Consider the following 10,431-nt stretch of genomic DNA (forward strand, 5'->3'; position numbering starts at 1 on the left):
TCTTACTGGAAAGTTTATTGGAAGTTAGTTTTGTCTCATTTCAAAAGGACGTCTGCACTAGAAACCAGACAGAAATACTTGGTAAGATGTTGTTTTTCTCCTCTTACTGGTTCTATAAATCATGTGATGTTTCCTGGTTGCTTTAAACTGTGGGCCGGTTCAGGGGCCGACTAGCTGTGTGGCGCCGTTTCCCACACCATGGCGCACCAACAGGCGCTGATGCATGCGCAAATGAAGACGGATTGCGTATGATGACACAAGTCAAGTTTAATTTGCTCTTTTGCCAAAAGCAGAAAGAGCAAAGGAAGAGAGATGCATCACCGGCGCTGGAACTTAACTCAATATATTACAAAGCCCAAAGGTGTAGCTTTGATCTTTCCTTGTGAAGAGTTGTGACAGAGCCGTTCCACTCTTTCTGAACTCAGGTGGCCCTTCACACAATAGCCAGAGAAAATGACTTCGTCTCCCAGACTAAATAAGAAGCTCTTGAAGTCCTGCTAGGATCTACACAGGAAAGAGATGCAACAACCAGATGAAATTGTATTATTCTTCTCCAAAGTTGTTTCCTTTCACAGAGGAGAAGAGCTGCTCTGCAGACTGATACCTGCGTGGATTATAATTCTCTTATCTCTGCAGGCACAGGTGGGGTCGGATTATTTTCAGCACAATAAGTTCAAATATCAGCAGAAAATCTATTTTATTATCCGCAGTTGGGAAATTCAGTGTGATTTATTTTGAGTCGAGATTCTTGTCATCCTGGAAACTAAAAAAAAGCCTCCCTCCTGTGGAGTTCTGTTTGTTCTGCTGACCCGGGTCAGAACCAAACACTGACCTCATGTTACTGAAACACTGGAAATTTATTTATATGTTCAAATCTGAAGTAATTTACTGGCAGTAAAGTGCAGAGCATCTGGAAAGTAATCACACGTTTCACTTTTTTTGTACCTTTTCTTATGCTACAACATTATTCCAAATTATATCAAATTAATCTTTCCTTCAAAAGGCACAAATGATTCTGTCTTTTACCAGATCAGGAATATTTTAAATTAGTTTTTGTAAGAAAGCAACGTGTCAACTCAATGTTAGCCTCATTAAAAAAGGAATCCAGTTTACAAAGTCTTTGGAGATTTCTTTTGCAGAAAATGGAGGGTGGAGAGCAACATTCTAGTCCTGCTACAGATTCTTAGCTGGATTACAGTCTGGACTTTGACTAGGCCACTCTTACACATGAATCTGCTTGGATCTAAACCACATGTGTCAAACTCAAGGCCCGCGGGCCACATGTGGCCCGCCATGTCATTTTATGTGGCCCGCCCAGCATTTTATAGGCTGATGATTGACTTAAAATAGGTTTTGAGCACGAATTGACTACAAACTACATCTCCCACAATGCATTCCGATTGTTATCAGGCAACATTACGGCTTCTCGCCACTAGAGAGCAGCAGAGTCACCTCAAGCTGCTTATTGATTTTCCCAGCGAATAAAACTGAGACATCGACAGGTCGCGCTAGACTTTTTTTGTTATCCGTTATCTTGACCGACAACATAAAAAAAAAAAAAAAAAAATCGGTCCTGTACTATTTTTATCCTGAAATTACAATCATATTAACATCGGCTATTTAGTCGCATTTTATGCAGTTTATTCACCGTGAATCCAGATCCCATCAGATTAAGCAGATAAATGTATCTAAATTTTTCTCCGTAGTGACAAAAACCACTAAATGGCCCCAATAACTTATAATAAATTAAGCGACTTCACTTAAATTAGCATCACTTCACCTTATTTATTTATTTGCGTAGTTTTGCTTTTCCGAAACGGACAGATGTTACGTCTGCAGCTCCTCCAGAGCGCCGCTCTCCTGGGTAACGTGAACCCAGAAGGCTCCATTTGTTAAATCCTCTGGATGAGTTTCTCCCAGCGGTTTCTAAGTCTTCGCAGCAGCGGAGCCTCGTCCGCAGTGGTTGATCAGCGGACTGCGCACGTTGCAGTCTAATTAACTTCTGCGTCATCATTTATTTCCTCAAGATAAACTGCCGGCTCCTCAAATGGATTAACACAATGTTGATTTCTCTTTAGTTTTCTCTGATCTGTAATGGAGACTTGAATTCAACCAAAGGTTTGTAATGTGCTTCCTAACCATTTTTTATTTGTAAGTATTGATTTTATTTTTTAGCCAAGACTCTGTCTCTGCTAATGACATCTTCAATAAATTTTTTGATCCCAGGCTTTGTTTATGGACTGAACAGACACCATTATACATTTTGAACTGTAAATTTTATTGCAGGAACCATTTTTATTTGTAAGTATTGATTTTATTTTTGAAACCTTATTTATTGTGAAGTGTTGGTTTTATTTTTGAACCATTTTTAAGTGTTGATTTTATTTTTGAACCATTTTTTATATTGAAGTGTTGATTGTCTGAAAGACCTTACACATGAATTGCCCCATATGGGTTTGAACCGACGACCTCAGCATTACCAGCACGGTGCTCTAACCTGCTGAGCTAACTCACCTACCTTACAAACTGTTGAGTTTCCATGGATTTAAGAAGAACTTACATGATCTTACCACAATGAAGATTTGATAAAAGTGCTTATATTCTAATGTTTTTCAAAACAACATACATAATATTTTATTTTCCAGAGATTTTGTATTTTGAAGTGTTGATATTATTTTTGAACCATTTTTAATTTTCAAGTGTTGATTGTATTTCAGAGATATTTTTTATTTTAATGTGTTAATTTTTATTTTTGAACCATTTTTTATTTGTAAGTATTGATTTTATTTTATAGCCATTTAGCCAAGTCTCTGTAGAACCATTTGTCTCTGCTAATGACATCTTCAATACAATTGTTTGATCCCAGGCTTAGTTTATGGACTGTAATGGACTCTGAGAGGATCTGTAAGTATCTGACATTGTTCCATGCCCATCATTGATGTGTCTCTAACAAAATGTGGATCATCTACCAGGAACACTGCCAAGAGCATGAGTTTCTGTAGTGTAGTGGTTATCACGTTTGCTTTACACGCAAAAGGTCTCTGGTTCGAAACCAGACAGAAACAGATTTTGTACATTCTATTCATCACAGGTGTTTACTGAAGGTCAACAAGGCTCTGTGGTGTCATGGTCTGTACTCTGAATCCAGGCATCTGAGTGCAAACCTCAGTTTAAATTTTCATGCGTTGCATCTCACATCATCAACTTTGGAACCTCAAACTGAAACAAAGCAGAGAAGTTCAGTTCCTGTAGTGTAGTGGTTATCATGTTAGCTTTACATGCAAAAGGTCTCTGGTTCAAAACCAGACAGATTTTGTAGGTTATGCATCTCTTGGGGTGCAGTGAGACAACAAGAGCCTTCCTCTTTTGTGATGGTTCATTGGCCAATCGGCTTCTTTGAAATCGAAGCTACTTTACTTCAATTACCAATTGGCAGTTCTATGGCGTAATGCACGTGTCAAACTCAAGGTCATCTTTGCATAAAGTCTATAATGTCTGCCCATGTGACTTATTTTTATTTTATTTTTATTTTATTTTTACCTTTAAACACTGATTTAAATATTGTAATTTTCAAACTGAGCAGTAATTTTACATCCATGGAAACTCAAATGTGATATTTAAAACTTCAATGCATAAAATCAATTATTTAACAATATGAGGTGTTGTTTAATTTATTTTTAACATTGTATTTTTATACATTTATGCTAGGGCTGCCCAAGTCTAGTTTTCCAGAGCTACCATCTGCAGCTTTAGATGCATTCCTTCTCTAACACACCTGGACCATTGACTCATTATAAGCCTCTACAGAACTGAATGAAGGAAGTCAACCTTTTGTCTGGGGTGTTTTAGCAGGGATGCCCTCCTGATCTGTACCGTCAATGTGGCCCGTTGAGGGGGGCCAATATGCTGAAGTGGCCCTCGGTGAAACTGAGTTTGACACCCCTGCCCTATTCCTAATTATGCATTATTTTATTTCAATATCTCATAAAATCCTCCAAAAACACATGAAATGCATGATGTAAAAATAATCTAAGATTTCAATAGACATGGATGCTTTTGCAATGCTCTGTGTTTCAGCAGCAGGTTGTAATGAGGCTCTCTTAATCTGTGGTTAAACCTTGATGCTTGTCCTCATATTCTTAACTTTTCCCTCTGAATCTGTTTCCTGTTGCAGTTTGCATCAGAAAATGCGGTCCGGGCTTGAAGCAGCGATCTCTCCCTGGACCCCTCAGGTCCAGCTCCTCCACGGTGCTGCCTGGCTCTTCGGAGACCTACTGCTAGCTCAGTTTGGTGAAGCTCCTCTCTGCTCTGGCCTCACAACACTTAGATGAACTCTGCACTGGAGTCAGAATAACACAGCTGCCAACCTGCTGCTGCAGGCAGAAACTCCACCCACACACTGTGGCAGATACTGACATCCTGTTTCCTTAAAAACATCCAAAATCCAGAGAGTTCTGCGTTCTCCTGAAGTACACTGGAGATAAGTGTTACAGATCAGATTTAATGGACTTTTATTCCTAACTACCCCTCATAGTGAAGCGTTCAACATCATGTTAAGCATGTAAACCATTATGAAGAGAATAATGGCCCTAATATAGGAGAAGGAGTGCGTAAGTAAGGCTGATGAGTCAATAAAGTCTGAAGAATTCTTTCTCCTGGATGATACAGGAACAGTAATGATGCTCTATAATGATGTTACAATACCGGATCCACTTTAGCTCAGTGGACTCAGAGCCGTAAACATTGATTTAAAACATGCAGGTCGTCAGCGGGCAGCTGGTGCTAAACGGAAAGAAAGACTAAATGTTCAAATGAATAAAAAGAATTAAGTACAGATTTTATTAGGATGTTAACTGGGTAACAGGAAGAGGTGTATCATTTTGAGGAGGAAGGAAAAGGAAACTTAAACATCTAAAATAGTTTCACATGTTTTCAGTCCCTTAATTTTTATTTATTTTGTTAGTTCGTGGAAATAATTCTCAGGGTTTTGTCTCAACCAGATTAAAAAATTTAGGGTCAGAAATTTTTGCCCATTTTTGGTAAAAAGGTCAAACTCAGTCAGGTTGGATGGAGAGCAATGCTCAAGTCCAGGAATCAGGACTTTGATTAGGCCAGTTTTACCCATGAAGCTGCTCTGACATGATCATAATACCTCTTGCAAACATGAATTATAAGTGTTTTTTTCAACAACAGTTTTCTGTCTGCCTCTCTTCCATCAGGAGAAAATAAATACACATAAAAAATGCAGTTTTTCACAGAGTTATTGCTTTACATTTCCACAACAGAATAACACTAAACTAAAAATACCAGTGAATTTTATTGGTAATTGTGCTTTCTTGAAAACATTTTCCAAAAATATCAACTTCACATAGAAGAAAAAATAAAACAATATATAAATAAAATGGCTAATCTTGTGAAATGGCAATAATTGTCCCATAGTAGAAATTGATAAAAATCATAAGTTGCGATTTTTTGAAACGGTAATGAAGCAACGTTTCCGTCTCTAAACAGGTTTAAATGAGTTGAAATATGAAACTCATATTCACAAATCGCAAAACGTTTTTCTCTCTCCCCTCATTAAAGATCCCGCCCCCTTTCTGTCAGTCAGCTGATTGGCCAGATGCTCCAAAAACGACCTAGTTAAAGTAAACAGAATGCAGCACTCTACAGTGAGCTAAATATTATTTAGCTAGCATGTAGCTCATATTAGCACATCTTATGTAGAAGGAATGGAAGTGTTACTAATTATTATTAGAAACAAAAATAATTTTAGTTTTTAAAATTTATATATTAAATTATATTTTGTTCCCATTAAGAGAAAACGTTTCCAGTGCAGCTGCAGCATGTAATCATGATGTGGACTGACGCAGCGTTAGCAGGACGCCGCCTTCACCAGCTCCGCCTGGAGGCCTGCTCTGGTCAGGAGCAGCAGAAAGCAGAGCAGAAACACGGCGCAGCACGGAGCCTCACACTCACCCGCCACACTTGTTTTCTAGCAGCAAAACCTCAGTGGAGATTTTCCCACTGAGTGAAAATAAATGGAGTGCCCAGGAAGGGCAGAACAGAGAGGCGCTGATTGCGAAGCTTCAAACCTGGTCATGCGTCTGAAATCCTCTGCTATCCATGTGTTTATTTATTTAGCTGCTGCAGAGCCTCAGGATGCCGTGCTGAATGTACATTTGATTCCTCAGAGAACCGTTTGTCCCATTTTTCTCGTATAAGGTTTTTATTTGAGAGCCGTTCATCAATCCATCCGCCTGCAGTTTTCTACTTATCTGAGATCAGGATGAGAAGGTAACAGGTCATGATCCAGGTTCCATGGAGCGCCTGGAGCAGCTCCAAAAGGAAACCCCCACTGTCAGCCTGATAGACCACATGAGCCCTCACCTGACCCCTCACATGACCCCTCACCTGACCCCTCACCTGACCCCATCACCTGACCCCTCACCTGACCCCTCACCTGACCCCTCACCTGACCCCATCACCTGACCCCTCACCTGACCCCTCACCTAACCCCATCACCTGACCCCATCACCTGACTCCTCACCTGACCCATCACCTGACCCCTCACCTGACCCCATCACCTGTTGTTGACTTACCATCCAGAAACTGCTTCCAGCTTTCTTGATGGTTTTGCAGGAGGCTCCACTTCTGCTTTTCAAAGATGTAAGATTGTAGAATCTGTTTCCAGCCATTTTCACAGGATCTCATTTGGATTTAAAGTGACAGAGGCCCTCAAACAGCTGAAAAGAGTTAGAACTGAATTTCTAGATCAATTCAATTTTCTTCATTAAAAAATAATTTAGTGTAAAAATGTAGCAAACATGTTTCTGTTGCCGATCCTGACCTGTTCAAGGTAACCTCTAATATGATGTTCCTGTCTTTACAACGTTTTTTATGAGCTACAACTCAACATGCACACCTAATTACTATCAACACTTCTTTATACATTTTATTCCATGCGGTAAGAAACAAGCTAATGATTTAAAACTCATGCCAGGTGATTTTCTGTATGATCTGTATTTGAGGTTAGCGTCATTTGAAAGCAGTGACTCTAGCAAATAGAAATATCAGTATGGTAATTATTAATATATGTATTCTGAAACAGTCTAAAATTTTATTGAAAGAATTAAAATCACATAAATGAAGATTAGGACTTTGAACATATATGTTTTGGTTTGTGTTTGGTACATTCAGACTCAGGTCAGACACAAAAAGCGTCTGTGGACGTTTTAAAGAATCAGAGCCAACTCATCCGCTGCCTTCAGAGTCAGACGTCGTCCTGTGAAAGTCACTTTGGTCAGCAGCGCTGACAAACTGGTAAAAATATTGATTGGTAGAATCAGACCTAAAATAGAAGAACCATAACCCAAAGAGTCTGAGCCTCACCTGCATGGCTCTGGTTGGGTCAATTAGTCCTGTGTCCGTCCTCTGCGCTCTGAGCAGAAACAGAAAGGTTCAGCTGTCCGGCTCTGCTGAGCCTGTTCTCTCTGCAGCTCCTGATTTCTGTTCTCAGCTGTCAGAAGTGAAGCCCGACATGGTCAGCTGCTGGTAAAAACGGATCCAATTCAAGGTTTGACACGTGCGATCTGACATGCTTTCCCGCTCAGCAGTTGTAAGGGGAACTTAGCGAGGCCCTGTTGTCTGGCTGCTCTGCTCCCACTTCTCCTCCAACACCGTGTTTCTGTCTGCTCAGCTGACACTCCTAGGGCCTTTCTGCATTCCCCCCACTTGGGAAAACAATAGATTTCAGCGCATGGGCATGTCAGCAGCCAATCTGAACAGCTTCATCCTGTATGTTATACGAGGCTCAAAACCAACAAAGTTTGATTATTTTTTCAATTCCAACATTTAGTCTGAAATGCAGAAAAGCACTGATCCTGTGGTCCATGTTTCTGTTTAATGCTTTTTGGTTATCTTGCATGACATCTGTTTTAACTAACACATTGCATGAACATGTGTCAGTTTTGCATATATTTCCAGCTCACCTTAACTGAGATGTTAAAGTGAGAGGCTTCTGCAGGCCTCTGCATCTCCTGGACATTATTTCTATGGCTGCTTGTTGATCCTCAAACAGTGATGGCCTGTGGGACCAGGACACAGTTAGCATCACATTCAAGCATCAACTCTACCTACAAATGATGGAGATATTTACAACCAGAGCCTCAGGAAAACTTCAGTCTTTATAAGTCAATACTCCAGTTTAAATACAATAAAAAGGGAAAATATCAGTGTAAGAATATCAGTTATTAAAGCCACTCCAAGCATAAACTGCATAATCATTCAAACATAGCAGAAGATAAATAGCATGTTACTTCTCAAACTTACAGTTTGAGAAGTAACGCTGGCTGTAATTCAGCTGTCTAACTTTGTCCACACATGCAGTCTCTGTGTGGGGATAACAGAAACATCTCCATAGCTGAACTCAAGGCCTCATCTGTCTGCCTGAATAAAAACATCTTCTATCTCCAGGCTGGGACACGTAAAATAACCCGAGGAAATAATAAAAGCTTAAAAATGTGCAGAATAACAATACATACACAAACAACCTGGAACTCAAGTAAACAGCTGCAAGTCCTGCACCAGACCTCACTTTGTATGTTTGCTTTACTTAGAATAATTGTAACCTTGTGAAAATAAATTAAAAACTAAAATGAGAGATACTTTACTGTCCCTGAGGAAAACCCATAGAGGTGCAGGTTTACATGCACACCAATAAAAAACTAAATATGATGAATACTCCATCTACAGTATATCAACTCCATTCCAGTTGAACTCGGAACTGGAAATTCCGACTTCCCATTTTGAAAAATTAACTGGTTTGCCCTCCAAAGTTGGATTTCCAGCTGGGAAACTGGGAGCAGCTCCCACTACCCCCAGTTACAACGTGTCAGAGCAACTTCCTGTTTCAATATGGCTGCTCCTCGCGCCACCAGCAGTGAGTTCTGGTTCTGGTGGAAACATGATTATTTTATAAGAATTAATTCAAAGTGGCCTTACCTTTTGTCAGAGGAACTGCAAACAGTATTTATGGGCGTTGTCATGGTGAAATCCCGGCTTGTTAACTGGAACGTTGTTTCCTCTGGTCTGACGTCAATCCCAGCTCCAAGATCCAACTTCTGCTGTGACGCATCTTGGGGTTTTATCCTGTGAAAGGTGCCTTATAAATAAAGTTTGTCTTGCTTTACATCTCTAATCTAAAATTCGTCCGTTGCCGTTTCATTTCTGTGTGATGTGAAGAGGAGGGGTGACAGTACACATCCCTGTGGTGCGTCGTTGTTGTTTGTCTTTGGAAACCAAAGTCTCCTTTTAATAGCAAAGATTAATAACATCATGCCGTAAAGGTGTTATATTTCTAATTATAGGTGTTTTATAACCAGATTTAATTCAATCTAGTAGAGCTGGTTCAAAACTGCAGTACCATCTATCGCCCTTAGGGGCGCTAGGCTGTAAGTCGCCTCAGGGTAAGAAAAATGACCTAAAATGATAATTAATGTAAACCAGTTTTTGCATGAGATGAGATATGGGTCGAGGTTTTAAGGGCATTTTTAATTACCTGTTTTCTGTCTGAATCCGTCCCTTTAATTCCTGCATGATGCCGTTTTTGATTCGCCTCCCAGCATCAGCTGCTGAAAGCACCACTGCTTAGCTATTCCACACCTCGCTTTGAAAATCCCAGAAGAAGAAAGCTTAGGTGACATTTAAGCATTTATGAGTACAAATGTAAGTCTTCTTCTTGAGGGCTTAACCTTGATGGAGTTTAAATCACTCTTGGTTTCACAATGTGGGAGGGAAGCGTTCCCACTCCGCTTCCCTTCATGTGTGGAGTTCAGCCGCGGCAACACATCCAAAAATATACCTGCAATGATGAAATATCCCAGAAGAAATTTATACTAATGTAGAATGATGCCTCCTCAACAGCAAAAGCAAAAATAAATGATGACTTTTTTCTATCAGGAGGAAATATCGAGGTGAAATGTGAAACTTTCTGTCTCTTCGGCCCAATTTGAAGCCCCATTTATCATTAAACAGTTACATAGGCAAAGAATTCAATTTTTCCTCCTCTCATTTCGTTTTTTCATGACTGCGTATTCGGGAAAGGGCGAAAACATAATTACAGAATGCAGCAACACACTAACAAAGAAATATCGACTGTTGGCTTCCAGGAGAGCGCTGGGTGTGAACTGTGCCGCGGTTTTTGTTGCTAATAGCGCTTCACCCTCTATTATCCTGGAGACATTTTTCACTGCAGGCTGGAGCATTAGAGAGGTTTACATCTAAAAGGAAGGAAATAACTCTTTCAGTCCCGCAGCTTCATCTTTACAGTGAGGAAACACAAAGGAAGGCAGAACGCTAACAGAGTTAGCTTTCTCCTGAGCAGGTTAGCGGAGATGCACAGTCCCGTCAGACAGACGCAGTTTTTGGGTGTCG

At 40.1% G+C, this 10,431-nt stretch overlaps 1 non-coding gene across 1 annotated transcript; it reads left to right on the plus strand.

Annotated features, from left to right (window-relative positions):
* Positions 1-2,992: 2,992 nt before the first annotated feature.
* On the plus strand, positions 2,993-3,065 carry trnav-uac (transfer RNA valine (anticodon UAC)). The gene has a single exon. It is a non-coding gene; the product is annotated as a tRNA-Val (tRNA).
* Positions 3,066-10,431: the final 7,366 nt, after the last annotated feature.

Source organism: Poecilia mexicana, unplaced genomic scaffold (assembly GCF_051168715.1).
Source record: "Poecilia mexicana isolate PSO_F unplaced genomic scaffold, ASM5116871v1 scaffold_10, whole genome shotgun sequence".
Classification (NCBI taxonomy): domain Eukaryota; kingdom Metazoa; phylum Chordata; class Actinopteri; order Cyprinodontiformes; family Poeciliidae; genus Poecilia; species Poecilia mexicana.